This window comes from Ictidomys tridecemlineatus, chromosome 9 (genome assembly GCF_052094955.1).
Source record: "Ictidomys tridecemlineatus isolate mIctTri1 chromosome 9, mIctTri1.hap1, whole genome shotgun sequence".
NCBI classification, from domain to species: domain Eukaryota; kingdom Metazoa; phylum Chordata; class Mammalia; order Rodentia; family Sciuridae; genus Ictidomys; species Ictidomys tridecemlineatus.
In genome coordinates, this window is record NC_135485.1 from 105,957,474 (window position 1) to 105,974,460 (window position 16,987).

Below are 16,987 nucleotides of genomic sequence, written 5' to 3' on the forward strand. Positions count from 1 at the left end.
GTGAAATGAATGAAACTGGAGGACATGTTGGTAAAATAAGTCAGACAAAGAAAGAGATGACATTTTTTCCTCTAATATGTAGAAACAAAAAAAAAAGGAAATAGTGATTATGAGGGACTAGGAAGAGTACAGAGGGAGAAATGATGGAGGAAGAAGAGTGGGTGGATATGATCAAGGAAAACTGTATGCATGTATGTAAATTCCATATCAATCCTCACTAATGTGTAAAATTAATAGGTGGTAATAAATACCTAAAAGTGTTACCAAACCCTAAACAAACAAAAAAGAAAACTAAATACATAGACATAACACACACCACCAAAACACAAAAAGAAAAACCCAAAAGAACAATATATTATGCTCTGTTAATTATTAAAAATGTTCCAGTACTTAAGATATTATCAATATGTGGTGAATATTAAATGACAGTAAGGGGAAATCTGTGAAAATAATATAAAAATCTAGTAATATAAAATTAAAGAAAATAGCTCTTTGATTATTCTGATAGCTAAAGCAGGGTTTGGAAAATTGCCTGGTGCAATTTCCATCTGTTGATCACTTTCTGTCTTTTAAATACAGAAACCATAGACAGAAAATTTAAGAAACCATTTTGATTGAATATAGCATTTATCTTCATGTAGCATTGCTTGACTCAGGATGGAGAATAACACAAATATATCTGTTGAGATCACAAGTGTTACACTCCTTGATGGTAAGATACACCCCATTCTGAATGCATGTGGAATATTCTGGTTTTCTCCTTTACTAGAAACTCTGGCATTTCACCAGAGATTGTTTGCGATTTGCAGCTTAACAACTAAGAAAAAAGTGTGACACATTTAATATAAAAATAGTGACAATTGCTCTTTACTAAGGCTTTCATTGTGCTGGTGCTTCTCAAATATTTCACATGACACATTATCTATGGGTTCCTTTATGGTTCCTTTACAATTTCCTTTTTATAGATGAGGAAACTTAGGCAATGCTTGGCAAAAGTTACAGCATCACTAAAAGATGAGATATAAAATAGAATTAGATCTGATTAATTCAAAGTCTAATCAACCACTTCACAGGCTTCTTGCTCACTCTCTATTTTCAGCAAACTATTAGATTTCTATAATGAGACAGTGTTCTTAATTATTGGTCCTATTGAATAACTTTTGTATAAATATTATATTCTTCTTCATCCTCTGTTCTCCAATTAACTTTATTTACATGACTTAATTGCTTAGGGTCTTGCTAAGTTGCTGAGGCTGGAATTTGAATTTGTAATCCTTCTTCCTCAGCGTCCCAAGCCACTGGGATTATAGGTGTGCACCCAAATTTTTTTGTAATACTATCCAAAAGCAAATGACTTTTTAGTTAGAAATTACCAGCATGATTTAAATTATAGAACCAGACTTTTCTGACTTTAAGTAAACATGATAAAATTGTTTGCCTTTGTTCTATTACCTTTCACTCAACAATACAGCAATTACTGAGCATCTACTACATGATTGGCACTGTTTCAACTTTTACTTTCTTAGTATATTTTAATAATAAATAAATTAAAGGTAACAACTCAATTTATGAGTAAATGTTTACTGAACATCTGAAAGAAAAAACTTGGGCCAATTAGATATAGAAAGCAGTTTAGCAAATATAACATTTCTATGGGGAAAAATGTATATGGTTTTCAATTATATGACAATTTTTATAATGCATTAAAATTACACTTGTTGAATTATTGTGTTTTGGGGGGAATTATTCCAAATATCCCTTTGTGTTCTCTGTTTATATTGTCATTAAGACCTAAAAGTAATAAATATTCATAAAAATGACTAAATTTAAACAGTACACTAAAATTCTGCACTGTTCTAAAATATCAGCAGCCGCTTACAAGGTAAGTAAATGTTGCATTCTGGAAAATAAAAATAAAAACAGTAATTGCCCAAGCTAATTACTAAACTAAACTGCTAAAACTTTGATTATGTTTTGGAAAGGAAATATTTCTCTTACACTCCCAGGTGTTTATTTATCATCTTAATACTAAACTCAACAGGGAACACAACGAAAGATTAAATAATTTTAAAAACCTTCAAGCAGTATTCACCAAACTTCATATTAACCTCATTAAAATTATCAAAATTTACTTTACATAACTACAATGTAATATTGCTTAAGGAACAAATATATATGGGAAATTATTTTTACTGGTAATTTTGAATGTTTAGGACATCATGATTTTTGTAGTGTTTTCACAATTGCATAATTTATCTCCCCAAATATAGTGAATCTATAAGCTCACTGAAGGTAGACATAATGGATAATATTAATTATCTCTCACCTTCTACATATGAGTTTTGGGCTTATTACTATATCCCTGTTGAGCTGCACTTTTCCTACTTTAATGTATCAGATAGCAGATAACTGTAGCGATTATTTAGCTGCTCAGCCATGTTGACAAGGGATTTGACTAATTGATGGTACATGGATAGTAGAGACAAATGCATATTCTTGGAGGCCTCTTTCCTCTACCTTTGAAGATCAGCAAGAAGCCAGTTAGCAGGTTAGACTGGTTTACTGGAAAACTAGCTGGTACCAGAGGTTGAACACCAGAGCTCAGTCTTTTATCAAGATTCCTTACTAAGAAAGGTCTAGTCATTTCACCTTTTCTGATGTTCTCTCCCTGCCAATTCTCTTGTTAGGAATTTCCTCAGAAACTTTCCTTGGTGCATCCTGTGCAGCCATAGCTGGTTTAAGTATCTCTGGACAAATGAGATCCCATGGATATCATGTACTCTGATATTTCTCTGCTTATAAGTTTTCCTTCAACACTTCTATATTGAATGTAGGCGATATTGGCATTGAAGGAGTTGTGTGTGTATTTGTGCCTTGTTTCCATGACAAAAATGTGACGGCCTATTGCTATAAACTTAATCTGAGGGAACACCTCCACTCATTTAATGATAAAGTACAAAGGAACAGTCTTAAATATCCAATACCAGAATATAGTCTGTTTTCTAAAGCGTTTGGGATAGGCAGGAAGGGTAGGATGGAGTAAGAGATAGCTTGATGAAGTTTTTCCAAACACCACAAAAGTATTTTATTAAGAACATATGAAGAGCTCTTTTGAAAACATTTCTATTGATGTCTTTAAGTGAAAAAAGTACCATTGAAAATTCAAGCAAACATAAGTTCCCCAAATTCAAGAGAGAATGTAAATTTGCTAACACAGCTTGGTAAGAATTTCCTTTAAATGATTTACCCATTTATTTTAAGTTGACACATAAAATGGTATGCATTTATGGGGTACTACGTGACATTTTGATATATCTATACATTGAATAATATTCAAGTCAGGAGAAACATATCTACCTCCTCTATCATATATCATTTCATGTGGTAAAAATATTTGGAATACTTTCCTCTAGCTTTTTGTTTTAAATACACAGTACATTATCCCTATTTATTATCACCCTATTGTACACTAACACAACAAATTTTCTTTCTAATTATAACTTAGTGCCCATTGATCAATCTTTCTTCCTCTTCCCTGTCCATTTTTTTCTCCAGTCTCCAATAATCACTAATCTACTCTGAACGTTAATATTCTTAGATTTCACATATGAGTAAGAACATGTTCTACTCATTGTCCTTTGCCTGGCTTATTTTAGTTAACATAATGATATCTAGTTGCATTCATGTTGTCACAAATGACAAGATTTAATTCTTTCATGGCTCAATAATACTCCTCTGTGTAAATATGCCACATTTTCTCCATATATCCATTCATGTACCCGTCCATACATCAGTTGATAGACTCTTATGTTGGCCATTTTCCTGTTATTGTAATTAGTAATGCAACATGGGGATTCAACTGTCTCATTCATAGACTATTTTCATTTCCTTTAGATATACACTTAGAAGTTGGGTTGCTGGAATATACAGTAGTTAATTTTGTTGTTGTTTTGAAGAAATATCATGCTGTTTTCAATAATAGTTCTTTTGCATGTGGATATGTTATTTTTTGAGTGCCATTTTTGGAGAAATTGTCCTTTTTCTAGCATGTGATTTTATACCTTGTTTAAGGTAGGTGGCCCTGGATACATGGGTGTGCATGCAGGCTTCCTACTCCATTGCTCTATTAGTCTGTTTCTATGGCAGTAGCATGCTGTTATGACTAGTATAATTTTATATTTGGAAATCATACTATAATGCCTCTTGCATTGTTTATTTTGCTTGAGATATTTTTTACTATCTATTTTGCTTTTGTTTTTGTTTTTGGTATTTTTGTTGTTGATATTGTTTTGTGGTTCCATTTGAACTTTAGAATTATAGTCTAGTTCTAGGAAAAGGCCATGGGAATTTTGAAATGAATGGCATCAACTCTGTAGATCACTTTTGGCAATATGGATTTTTTAACAATATTGATTTTTCTGATCCATGAACACAGAATGTCTTTTCCATCAATTTCTTTTATCAGTATTTTATAGTTTACATTGTAGAAACTGTTCACCTTTTTGGTTAAATTTTTTCTTACATGTTTTATTTTTATTTTGTTTATAGCTATTATAAATGGGACTAATGCCTTGATTTCTTAGATAATTTACTATTAACATAATAAACTTTATTAGTTTTTATGTGTTGATCATGTATCCTGAAACTTTGTTGAATTCACTTATTAGTTCTAATTATTATTTTTTTGGTGAAATCTTGGCTATTTTCTGTATACAAGATCATATCACCTGCAATTAGTGACAATTTGACTTTCTATTTTTTAGTTTGAATATTTTTATTTCTTATTCTTGCTTTATTGTTCTGGACCACAAGTTATTATGTTGGTGAAAGCAAGAATCCTTGATTTGTTTCAGATCTTAGAAATTTTCAACTTTTCCCCATTCACCATGATACTATGTGAGAGTTTATTATATATGGACATCGTTATGATAAGTTCTGTTCCTTTTACATCTGACATTTTCAGAGATTTTATCATGAAGGAATGTTGAATTTTATCAAATGCTTTTTAAAGATCTATTGAGATGATCATATGGATTTTGTCTTACTTTCAGTTAATGCAGTATATCACATGTACTGATTTGACTGTGTTGAAGCATCCTTGCATTCTTTGGGTGAATCCACTTGATAACAGTAATTTTTAAATGTATTCTGGAATTTGGTTTGCTAATATTTTGTTGATTTTCACATCTAAGTTTATCATAGATATCAGAATATAACTTATTTATTTAGTCCTTGTCTGGGTTTAGTTTCAATAGTGCTGGCTGTATAGAATGGGTTTGGAAGAATACCATCCTCTTCAATTTTTGTGATAATCTATAAAGAATTGATATTAGTTCTTCTTTAAATGTTTAGTAAAATTCAGCAATAAAGCCATCTGGTATTGGACCTTTCCTTGATGAGAAACTTCATTATTATTGACTTAATCTTATTGGTCATTGTTGATCTGTTCAGTTTTTCCATTATTTCATGATTCAATCTTGACAAAGTGTAATATGTCCAGAAGTTTGTCCACTTCTGGGTTACCAAATTTGTTGCCATATCATTGTTCACAGTAACGCTTAATATCCTTTGTATTTTTTTTTTGCATCAGCTGTAACCTCTCCATTTCTTCTCTGATTTATTTCAGTCTTCTCTTTTTTCTTAGTCTAGCTAAGGGTTTGTTGGTTTTGTCTATCTTTTTGAAAAACCATCTCTTCAGTTCATCAGTATTTTGTGTTCTTTTAAGTCTCTAGTTCCTTTATTTGGCACTATGATCTCTGTTATTTCTTTTCTTCTGCTAATTTTGTTTCTTGTTTTACTAGTTCCTTGATTTGAAATGTATACTTGCTCATTTGAGTTTTTCTACTTTTTAATGTTAGTGTTGATTGCTATTCATTTCCTCTTAGAACTGCTTTTGTTGTACCCCATTAGTTTGGTATGTTTTATTTGTGTTTCAAGAATTTAACATTTTTTCTTCTTAATTTATTCTTTTTTTGAGTATTTATTTATTATATGATAATAGAATGTATTTTGACATTATACATATATATACATAAGTGTATATATATGTATATATATATATATATATATGAAGTATAACTTCTCATTCTTCTGATTGTACATGATGTAGAATTATCTTGGTTTTGTAATCATACATGTACATAGGATAGTAATATCTGATTCATTCTTCTATCTTTCCTATTCTCATTACCCCTCCTTTCCCTTCCCTTTATCTAATTCTAAGTACTTCTAATCTTCCCTATCTCCCCACACCCACATTGTGAATCAGCATCCACATATCAGAGGAAACATTAGGCCTTTTTTTTTGTTTGTTTGTTTTTTGAGGATTGGCTTAATTCACTTTTCACTTAGCATGATATTCTCCAGTTCTACTCATTTACTACCAAATGCCATAATGTCATTCTTTATGGCTGAGTAATAGGTGTGTCTGTCTTTATATTTAGGTATATTAGCATTTGCTTTATGTATTCAGGAACTTTAACATTGGATACATATATACTTAAAATTATTATTTCTTTCTGCTGAATTGACTACTTTATCATTATATATTAAACATTCATTTCTCTTTTTTCCTTAAAGTCCATTTTATCTAATATAAATATGAATGCTCCTGCTTTCCTCTGAAGTCCATTCTCATGGAATATCTTTTGCCATCCTTTCATTTTACTTCAGTAAATGTTCTTATAGATAAAGTGATTTTCTAAGAAGGAGTATGTAGTTGAGTTTATTTTTTTTATTTTTTAATCCATTTAGTAATCCTTATCTGTTATTTGGAGAATCCCATCCATTTATATTTAAAATTATTTATCCATAAATAAATTTTTACTACTATCTCTTTGTTATTTGATTTTTAGTTGTATTGTAGATCTTCATTTTTTTTTCTTCTTTTAGTGTCTTTATTTGTGGTTAAGTAATTTCACCTAGCACTATATTTTGGTTCTTTAATTATTATTTCCAATGTGTCTATTATAGATTTGTGGTTATCATGAGGATTACAAAAACAGTCTTTTCATTACCATTTTCAAATGACAACTGATTTACATTGAACATAAAGACAGGAAAAAGATAAAAAGGAAAAAAATACTAATAATGTACTCTACACTTTTATACTCCATTTCTTCTCAAATTTTAAATTTTTGCAACTCAATTTTACATATTTTTCTGTTTCCTATTTCTTAACATATTAATGTAATCATTATTTTTAATTGTTCTGGATTTTAACTCTCCTATCTATAAATGTGTTTTCAGTAGTAGACCACTCTGCATTCCTCTGTATTGTGCCAGCCAGTTTTATACTTCCTGATGTTTTCTTCTTACTTGTTAGCATATCTTTCTTTCAGTTTGAAGAATTCCCTTTAGCATTTCTTGTAAGACGGATCTAGTGGTGGTTAATTCTCTCAGCTCTTGTTTGTTTGGAATTTTTTTTTTTTATCTCTCCTTCAGTTCTAAAGCATAGTTTTGCTAGTACAGTATTCTTGATTGGCAGGTTTTTCTATTTTTTTTTTCCCCGTTAGAACTGTGAAAATCTCATGTTATTCCCTGCCTTGCCTCTACGGTTTCTGCTGAGAAGTCTGCTGTCAGGCAAATTGGAAAACTTCTATGTGTTATGTATTTCTTTTATCTTGGTGATATGAGAATCCTCTTTGTCTTTAACTTTTGAGAGCTTGATTAAAATACACTTTAGCATACACTTGGTCAAGTTGAATTTGACTAGTGACTTTTGATCTTTCCTGCACCTAGATACTTATATCCTTTTCTAGGCTTAGGGAATTTTTTGTTAACTCTTCAAATAAGCCTTCTACATTTAGTCCATCTTGAACCCTAATAACCTGGACATTTCCTTTTCTAATACTGATCTAAACTCACTATGTGCTTTCTTCATCCCTCTTTATTCCTTTTTTGTTTTGTTTTGTTTTGTTTTGTTTCTTCTCTGGCAAGATGTATTTTCAAATATCCTGTCTTTGAGCACAATTATTTTATTTGATTCATTCTCCTACTAATGCTTTCTAACGTGTTTTAAGTTTTATTTAATATAGTTTTAGCTCAAGGATTTCTTTTGTTATTTTTAAAATTTTTGATCTATTAAGTTTCTGAATTGTTTTTGTTAGAGTACTGAAGAGTTTCTCAGTGTCTTCTTGAATTTCCTAAAATTTCCTTAAAACGGTTATTTTGAATTTTCCGAGAGTTTACACATATCCATTTCCACATATAATTGGTCTCTAGCACCTTATTTTTGTTGTTGTTAGTTGAGGTTATAGTTCCCTGAAATTGCTTCATGCTTATTGGCATTTCGCATTTTCCACACATGAAGCATTAGGTATTTATTCCCATTTTCCTAAACTGGATTGTTTGTGCACATCCTTCTAGAAATTCTAAGCAAGCTGTTTATTTTCTGAGTTTGTAGTCATTTTGCCATTTTAGCACTTCAGAGGACCCTGTCTAGATTTCCATGAGACCACTGTTCATGCATTGTCACTCTTTCAGCACTAGAATTCACCTCTCTAGCCCAATATTGTTCTACTTTCTGCAGATGAAGCATTGTTCAGAATTAATGGTGGGGTATTGCTTAGAAAGAATAGTCCATCCCTACAAACTTTCTCCTTGGGCCAGAGCAGGCCAAGATGCTAGATGAGTCATCACTGGCCTGGGTTTAGGAGCCATTGTATTCTGCCCGGGTTTGCATTTCACCATGAAGGGACCAGTTCCAGGCTTCTAGGCAATGACTTGGTGCTTACTTCCCTCTTCATCTCCTACATGGGCAATTATTCTCTTCAGGTTGAGCTGCCTGGGAAATTCTGTAGCCATCAATGCTATAGCACTGGGCCACACGTAGGGACAATAACCTGCTAACAGCGGCATAGCATTGGGGTAGGACTTGCTATGACCTGCCAGCTACTGTGGTGCATGATACCACTGCACCCAGATATAGGTAATGCTGGTCATAACAGGAGTCCACTGGGCACTGAGGTGGGTTCAGTGGCTTCATTCTTGGGCACTGGCCTGGAGACAATAGCTCTTGTGATCTGCCCAGCCTGGCACTTGTTCCAAGAAAAAGTCCTGGCCTTACTCTCCCATCTTACCCACCAGTGGTGATACTTCCTATGTTCTGTGTTTACCTAAGTTAGAAGAGGAATGGTAGCAGCAGTCCCTTAGTGAAATGGCTAACAGAGACTCAGAGGCTCAGTCCAAGACACTGCATTGTGGGTAGAAGCTGTGGTGCTCTGTCTACATCTGGGTTTCACCATAGCAGGCCTGGTACTGGATTTAAGTCTAAGATTAGCCATCATTGTCCCTCCTTCCCTCAAGCTGTGTCTCTTTCCATGCTGTGTTACTTGGAGCTGGACATGAGATAATATGGGTAACTTTTCTGCCTACCTTTTTTCAATACATCTTTTATTGTCATTATGGTAAAATCACGTATTGTGGTTTCTCATTTGATTTCCTTAACTCTTGTGGACCATGGTTTGATGCATGAGTAGCTGTTTAAACTGATACCTCTGTGGGGAGTCAAAACATTGGAGGACATCTTACTCACTGTCATCTTGCTCCTACTCCCCAACATTTTTATATAGCTTAGCAGAACATTCTATCTACAAATCTTTTGCAGTCTTTTCTCACTGAATATGTTGTAAACACGATTCTCTTTTTTTTCAAAAACTATATATATATTCATATATATATATATATAATCTTATTATATAGATAATACTTAGCATATATATCTCCTGTTTCTCAAAAGTGTTAATATAGTCTACCACCACCACTAATTACTTCTGACATTTTAATCTACAGAATCATCAACAAAAATCTCACTTTGTTTCTTATTGTCCTATAATTTAAATGAACTCTATTTGATAAATAAGTGGGTTGATTGAAAGATGACTTTATCCCTTCATTGAGCATTTATACAGGAAGACACAAGTTATTTATCTCTTCAATAAAGGAAAATATATGTTTTTGGGTAGTTGATTTCTGAGGACAAAGGCCATTGTACAACTGCAGTACAAACTATTATAGGTATCTGACCAGAGAGTCAATATTCTCATCTGATGCTGCACTCTCTTGGAATGAGTTCCAATATGACATTTATAATATAGAAATTGAATAAATCTATTTATCATTTATGTTGCCATTACAGACTGATTCCAGTTAGGAACTCAAGGTTATATAAAAGCTATTTGCTGAATGTCTTTCAAAGGCAATTAATATGCCAAAATTCCTTAATGTGACACTAAAAGGCCTCTAAGTCTGATCACTGCCATTTATCTTCTTCAGTACAATTATATTCAATTATATGAAATTTTCTATATTATTTCATTACTGCTAGGCCTTTTTTTCAGACATTTTCTTCTTTGGGGATGACTTATTTCTTTTTCCCACTCCTTTTCCCTGTCCAACTAGGATCTTCCCATCATCCAGTGCCCAGTACAAACCTGCTTCTTTTCTAAAGCTTCCATTGACTTCTTCTGAGCCATCTTTGTTCTTTCTATGCTGATAACAGAATGCCTTATATTCCACTTCTCTGATAGATATTAAAGTGTGCATTTTATTTCCTTTACTTGGTCATAATTATTTGGATGCATATATTATGCATCTAATATTAACCTTACCACCTTTATGCAATGCTGCGAATTATTGTTTCTTCAGTTCAATGTATTTAATCATTAGTTGGCAGATAAATTTGATTGACTGCTATGGTTCTGAAATTTTAAGTAGAATATATATGATAACTGTATGATTATATTCAAAACATGGGATTGACTATATTCCTTTTATTTCACTGGAGATTTTATTAAGAGATTAAGTCCTGAAAAATTGAGTGCATACATATGCAGTTGAAACAATGGCATTATTTTCTAAGGATAATTAGAGTACTACAAATAGAGCATTAAAAAAATTGTCCCAAATCCCATTTTAATGTTTATTCATTCTAGAATTTCCCTGGAGTTGAAAAATTTCCACTGGATTACCTAACAACAAATCAAATACCTATAAATATAAACATTTCCATGAGAGTGGCAGTTTCAGAGCCAATTCCAGCATGGTCATTTAGTGTGATGGTTAGGTATAAAATAGGGAGAAAGTCAGGTTTGGTCCCATCTCCTCCATCTAAAAATTCTATGCTCCTTATCCTGGTGTAACTTCATCTTGCTCATCAACAAAATGGGGAGAGGGAATTTCTACCACAAGGGGTTGTTATGAGAATTAAAAGGGAATATAAGGGCTCAAAGTACATGAGCTAGTTAGATTGTTTAATTTCATTTTTGAAAGTTTCTTCCAGCTACCTCTTAAAAGATGAACACTGGCAAAACCAAAATTTGCCTAAGGCAACTTTTTAACCCAGTCATGTTTCAAGCAAAGAAGCACACTGTTAATTTACAACATTTTGCTTAAAGTAAAATTTATTTATTATAAATTATTATTTATACATTTTATAAATAAAATTTATTTATTAAATCAGAAAATTTTACTTTCTGAAATTTAAAGGGAAAAACAACTTTTATGGCATATTTTATTTCAGTATCTACTGTTTATTTGTTCTACTTTCTTAGAAGTTAACAGGGTGGGAAAGGATGATAAAAGATGGAGAAACAGTTTCTCTAATTCTGTTATTCAAGTAAGAGTTCTGCAATGTGTGACAGAAATAAAATAATTATGTGTATGTTGTCTGTATTCTAGAGGATAATGTAAGTATGTTATTTAGCATAGAGCAAGCTGAAGCTTTCCAATTATATCCAAAATGCTGACAAACCAATTATGTTACCTCATACAAGTCATTAGATAGATTTGTGCTTGACTGAATAGCATAGAGGCATCTTCACATGTCTTACGAAATGTACCTTCAATTAATAGCACAATACATAATCTGTTGAAGATTATTCTTGAGAACAAATAATTATTTTTTCACATATATGTGCTTGGTAAATTATGCTATAAATGAACTCAGACCAAAGCAATTACTAATCAGAAGAAAACATGCATCTATCCTTCCTTAGAATCAAAAAATTAAATAAGTTCTAATTCTTTACTAGCATGTATTGAAAGTTATAGAATGTTTGTTTTTCTGCCTGGAGTATATAATTAGGATTTCTGAATACATATAAAGTGTCTTTCACTAGTACTCTATTCTCTAAGTTTCTTCATTTTTTTGAGATTTTTTTTCGTATGTATTACAGAATAGATGGGTTATCTTTTTATGTTAGTTTTTCAGTCATTTATATGTGAAATTCAGATTACTATTTTTACTTTAAAGCTAATCAATAAACAATAAAATTTATTACTCCTATGTTTGGACCCAAAAGACAAAATGTGAAGATCAAAGACAGCATTTCTCCCTCTGGAATGCAAATGCTTTTTTGGGTGCTCTCTGATACACACCCCAGCTCTTGCTGCCTCTGTTATGATAATTAATACCTCTAAATCATCAATACACTCTGAGACTGAGGGATTCTTCCATGTTAGGGAAATTCTTTACAGCAGAAGGGGAAAAGAGGATAAAATTTTTTGAAACTATAATGAGATTAAATCAGGGCCTTTCTCTTACTATGCCGATCTAAGAAATTCCATTGTTGCCAAGTTATAGAAACCAAATCTCAGACAAGGCAGTTCCCCTGAACCATAAACTCAGAGCCAAAGCTTTGAAGTTTTTATTATTATTGTTGTTGTTGTTAATGGAAGTATTTTCTGAAGGGAATCTTTAATTGGTTGAAATATTTATGTCTCAAGCAAAAGACTCTCTCTCTCTCTCTCTCTCTCTCTCTCTCTCTCTATATATATATATATATATATATATATATATATATATATATAAATTTATTACTCCTATGTTTAAAAATATATGTTTGAATATATATATATATATATATACATATATATATATATATTTGAAAGAGAGAGAGAGAAAATTTTCCCCTTGAGAATATAAATTGTTTCTCTTTAACCAAGTGAATGCAGAGGTGAACATTTCACATCAATATTGTCAGAATGAGGGAAAGTGGGACTAAATTCTTTTTCATTATTATATTTGAGACCAAGAACTCATAACTTAATTCTAACTCACTAGAACAGATCATGGTACATCTTTATTAATTGTGAGGTTGCAATTTCTGTGTAAAAATTTTCATGCTGTTAGTGGAAATAAAATTATTTCCCTTCTGTTTTCTTTTCAACAATGATAAATTAAGTTTCTTAAATAGTTTGGAATAAAAAGAAATTCCAATGTAGTATTTTAAATAAAAATCAATCAATAAATTTTGTCAATTGATAAACTATTATATAGAAGTTAGATGGAATGCACTTATACATTGTGCATTGTCACAAATTTCTTCATTAGAAAACACCTTATCAACACCTGTCTCTTGGTATCCATGGAGGATTTGTCATGGGATTCCCCCAACCATGGATACCAAAATTCAAATATGCTCACTTTGCTTATATAAAATGGCATATGAGCAGTGCATACAACCTATGAATCTCTTCTCATATATTTTAAATCATTGCTAGATTACTTGAAATGACTGATACACTACAAATGCCATGTAAACAGATACTATATTATATTTTGTGGGCAATTATGTAAAGAGACGAAGTCTTCACATGTTCAGTACAGATGTAATTTTTTGCACATATTTTGACCTGAAATTTAACTGCAGTGGCACAAATGTGTAAATTATGTATAGTTTCTTTACTAATGTAGATGGTATTGTTTCTGTCACAATGCAGTGTATATTAATGTGAACATGTGCTTGTATGTGTGTCATCCCTAGGAAAATATTAAAAAGCGTAATTTTGACACTTGATAAAAGGCCTTTTTGTCCCTAGGGTAAAGAAGCAAAAAAGAAAACATTAATAAATTTATTCTAGGTAATTCTTTAGGTGAATTGGAGTTATTTATTGATATTTAGTTCATAGACTCAAAGCAGAGGGCAGTGAAATGTACAATATAAATAGATACCTGCTTTAGAGGCATTTTCCAGATATTCAAAGGATATTTTTAAATCTTAAGGTTCAAAGCTGCTTGAAAGTATATCCTTTTAATTAGTAAACAGTTTTATAAACATTGGCAGCTACATATGACTGAGTCTTCAGTCAATTAAAATAAAAACACAAAGAATCTTTATCTTTCATAACTTTTATCTAGTTGCTTATTTAAGGTATAAGTAAAACGCTTCCCTATGGATTTGAGAAATCCTTGAATAAGATCCTTCCCACTCCGTTTTAGGAACATATCCACACTTTCTAGACTTCCTAAAGTTACTACCATCCTTCTGCTTCAGAAATAGGCATTTTTCAATATATTTTGTAAATGGATCTTTGGCAGCTTAACAAATTGCTCAGTGCTTAGGGATATTTTTATTATTTAATGAATACATTGTTTATCAGATTAAAGTTCTAAAAGAGGGATTTTTCTTTTCTCAATACAACTCAAATGGCAATTACTAATTAGCAACTATTTTCCTGATTCTGAAGGAACTCTGCATACTCACTGACAGAGTTGTTAGATTCTATGGAATAGGTTCCAATCTGGAAGGTCTTTAAAACAGAGGGTATTTACTAATACCAAAAAAGTGTTTTCTGAGAAGTTCATTAATTTCTAAATCAAAGAAAGAAGGAGACTAAGTTGTATTTCTCAGTCCATTTCAAAGGCTCACTTAATGTAATTTCAAAATAAGAATGGATCCTCATAGAAATCTCAAAATTGTCATAATATAATTTTTACAAACTTCAAAAATGTTATGCTCACACAAATAGAGAATTAACATCAAGGAGTTTTAAATCATTTGTTATTATGTCTGCACTTTCTGTGAAGTAAAGATTGTACTTTAAAAAGGAAACAAATTAGCCATATCCATTTCACAGGCAATGCCTTTATTAGTCTCCATGTAGAAGCTATTTTAAAAGTGAGCATTCTATAATTCTTAAGAGATACCAGTTTAATTCAGCATATCTTTATTGAAGTCATAATATGAGAAATATTAATTGAATCAGACACTGTGGACAGAAAAGAAGAATAACAAGTGATCCTAGCTATGACAAGACTCACATGTTTAAGATAAACATATAACCAAGTAACTCTAATATAATCTAAAAACTGTTCAATAGAGAGACATATAAAATATTAAGGAAATGAAAATGCATAAATAATCTTTCTTGGGAGAGAGTTTCATAGAAAATTGAGGAAATAAAGAAACGTTTAATTACACTTTTGAAAGATGGGTAGGGATGGGGCAGGTTAACTAGATGCATAAACTATACACAAGGATGGCCAATGAGATTCTGATGTAATACCAGTGGAGGGCAGATATTGGAGATTCTGGGGTGAGGTTGAAATATTCAGAGACAGGTCTAAGAGATACATGTTGCACAGGTAGGCTGATGAAATATAAACTTTTATTTATTGTGTGTCCTTCGGAAGCCCATTCATTTTTCTAATTATGAATCTAATTACAAAACAGATTCTCTTAAATTTTTAATATATTCTCCAAATATAAATATTTAGCTTCTGTCACTCTCACAAATCATAAGTGTAGATGTTTTTCCATAAGCAATGGAGATGCACCAGAAATTGTGGAAGCAGAATAGAAGATGAACTAGAATGTCAAGAGATCAAAAGCAGAAAGGCCATATTGATTGTCCTTGTGACACATGGGAAGGGCCAAAAATAAAGTGGCGGGATGGAGAGAAAGAAGTTGTAGTCAAAACAGTTCAAGGTTAGATTGGGGCAGAATGGTCACGTGTTTTTCAGTTAATATAGTATATACCAATGAAAGAGGAATCAAATATAATAATATGTTCCTTGTTGGAAACAACTTATAATCAGAGATTGTATTTCTTTCATTCTTCTGATTCTCTTTAATACTAACAGATCAGTAGAGAAAGATTCTGGGTTAAGCTTGTCAGTTCTTTTGTTATCAATAAACTTATGGAAGAAATAAACTTTTCTATAGTTATCATCTTCTTGAACTTTAGTTCCTCTTTTCTAATAACAGAAATTGTTCTGTAGGGAAAAAGAAAGCGACTCATCTTTTGGTCCAACCCAAAGCCCTTTGTGCCTTAGCTTCATGAAGTTGTGATGCTTTGTTGCATTTTCATCTCATTATTTCCACTATTGAAAAAGCCTTGTTACATAATCTCAGCTCTTTATTTTCTACTTCTTCTATTAGTATAAAAAAAAAAAAGAAAGAAAGAAAGAAAGAAAGAAAGAAAGAAAGAAAGAAAGAAAAACTCCTAAAGGAGTTATCTGAAAGGGTCCAAAATACTGTGAGGACTGGGAATTTTCCTCCTTGTTGCTTTGAAATCCCCAAACCCAGTGTTTTGTTGTTCTTGTCACAGTAAGTGTGTTCAACACATATTATGGAACAAAATCATCCTATAATCTTTATATGCAGACGTTTCTTAAATCTTGTTGCTAATTTAGTTAATTAATTTCCAATTTGGTTGACAAGAGCAAATTCAAGAGACTCTTGGTGTTCACAAGGGCCCTGAGACATTACGTGTGAAGATTATAATACTGTCTGTCTCCAACATAAAATACAAAGTATAAAGCAGGATGCTTTCTCTAACCTTCCGGCTCATTGGAGTCAGCCAGCTATGACTAATTAAGAAGGTGTGCTATCAGGATGTCAGGCCTTAAGAGCCGCAGCCACCTGGTCCCAGGCAGCAATGCTGGTCCAGGGTGAAGTAACATTATCTTCCCAAGTATCTACCCACACATTGTGCTAGTCATATTTTTGTGTTTGTCCATCTTGACCAGGTTTTACCTATGCCATGGTTCTGCCAGTTACAGACTCACAGTGAGTTTTTCTGCTATGTAGCTTGAAGCCAGACAGTTCATTCTGAGCGCAGAGCTGGGAGAAATTAGACGAACAGTTCTCATTATCATCAGCAGCAGTTGTGTGTTATGCTGAAAATACCCACAGCTAGTTATTAGGAACACAAGGGAAAAGGAAAGAGCAAGACTGAATGCTAAAAACCCCTGAGGTAATCC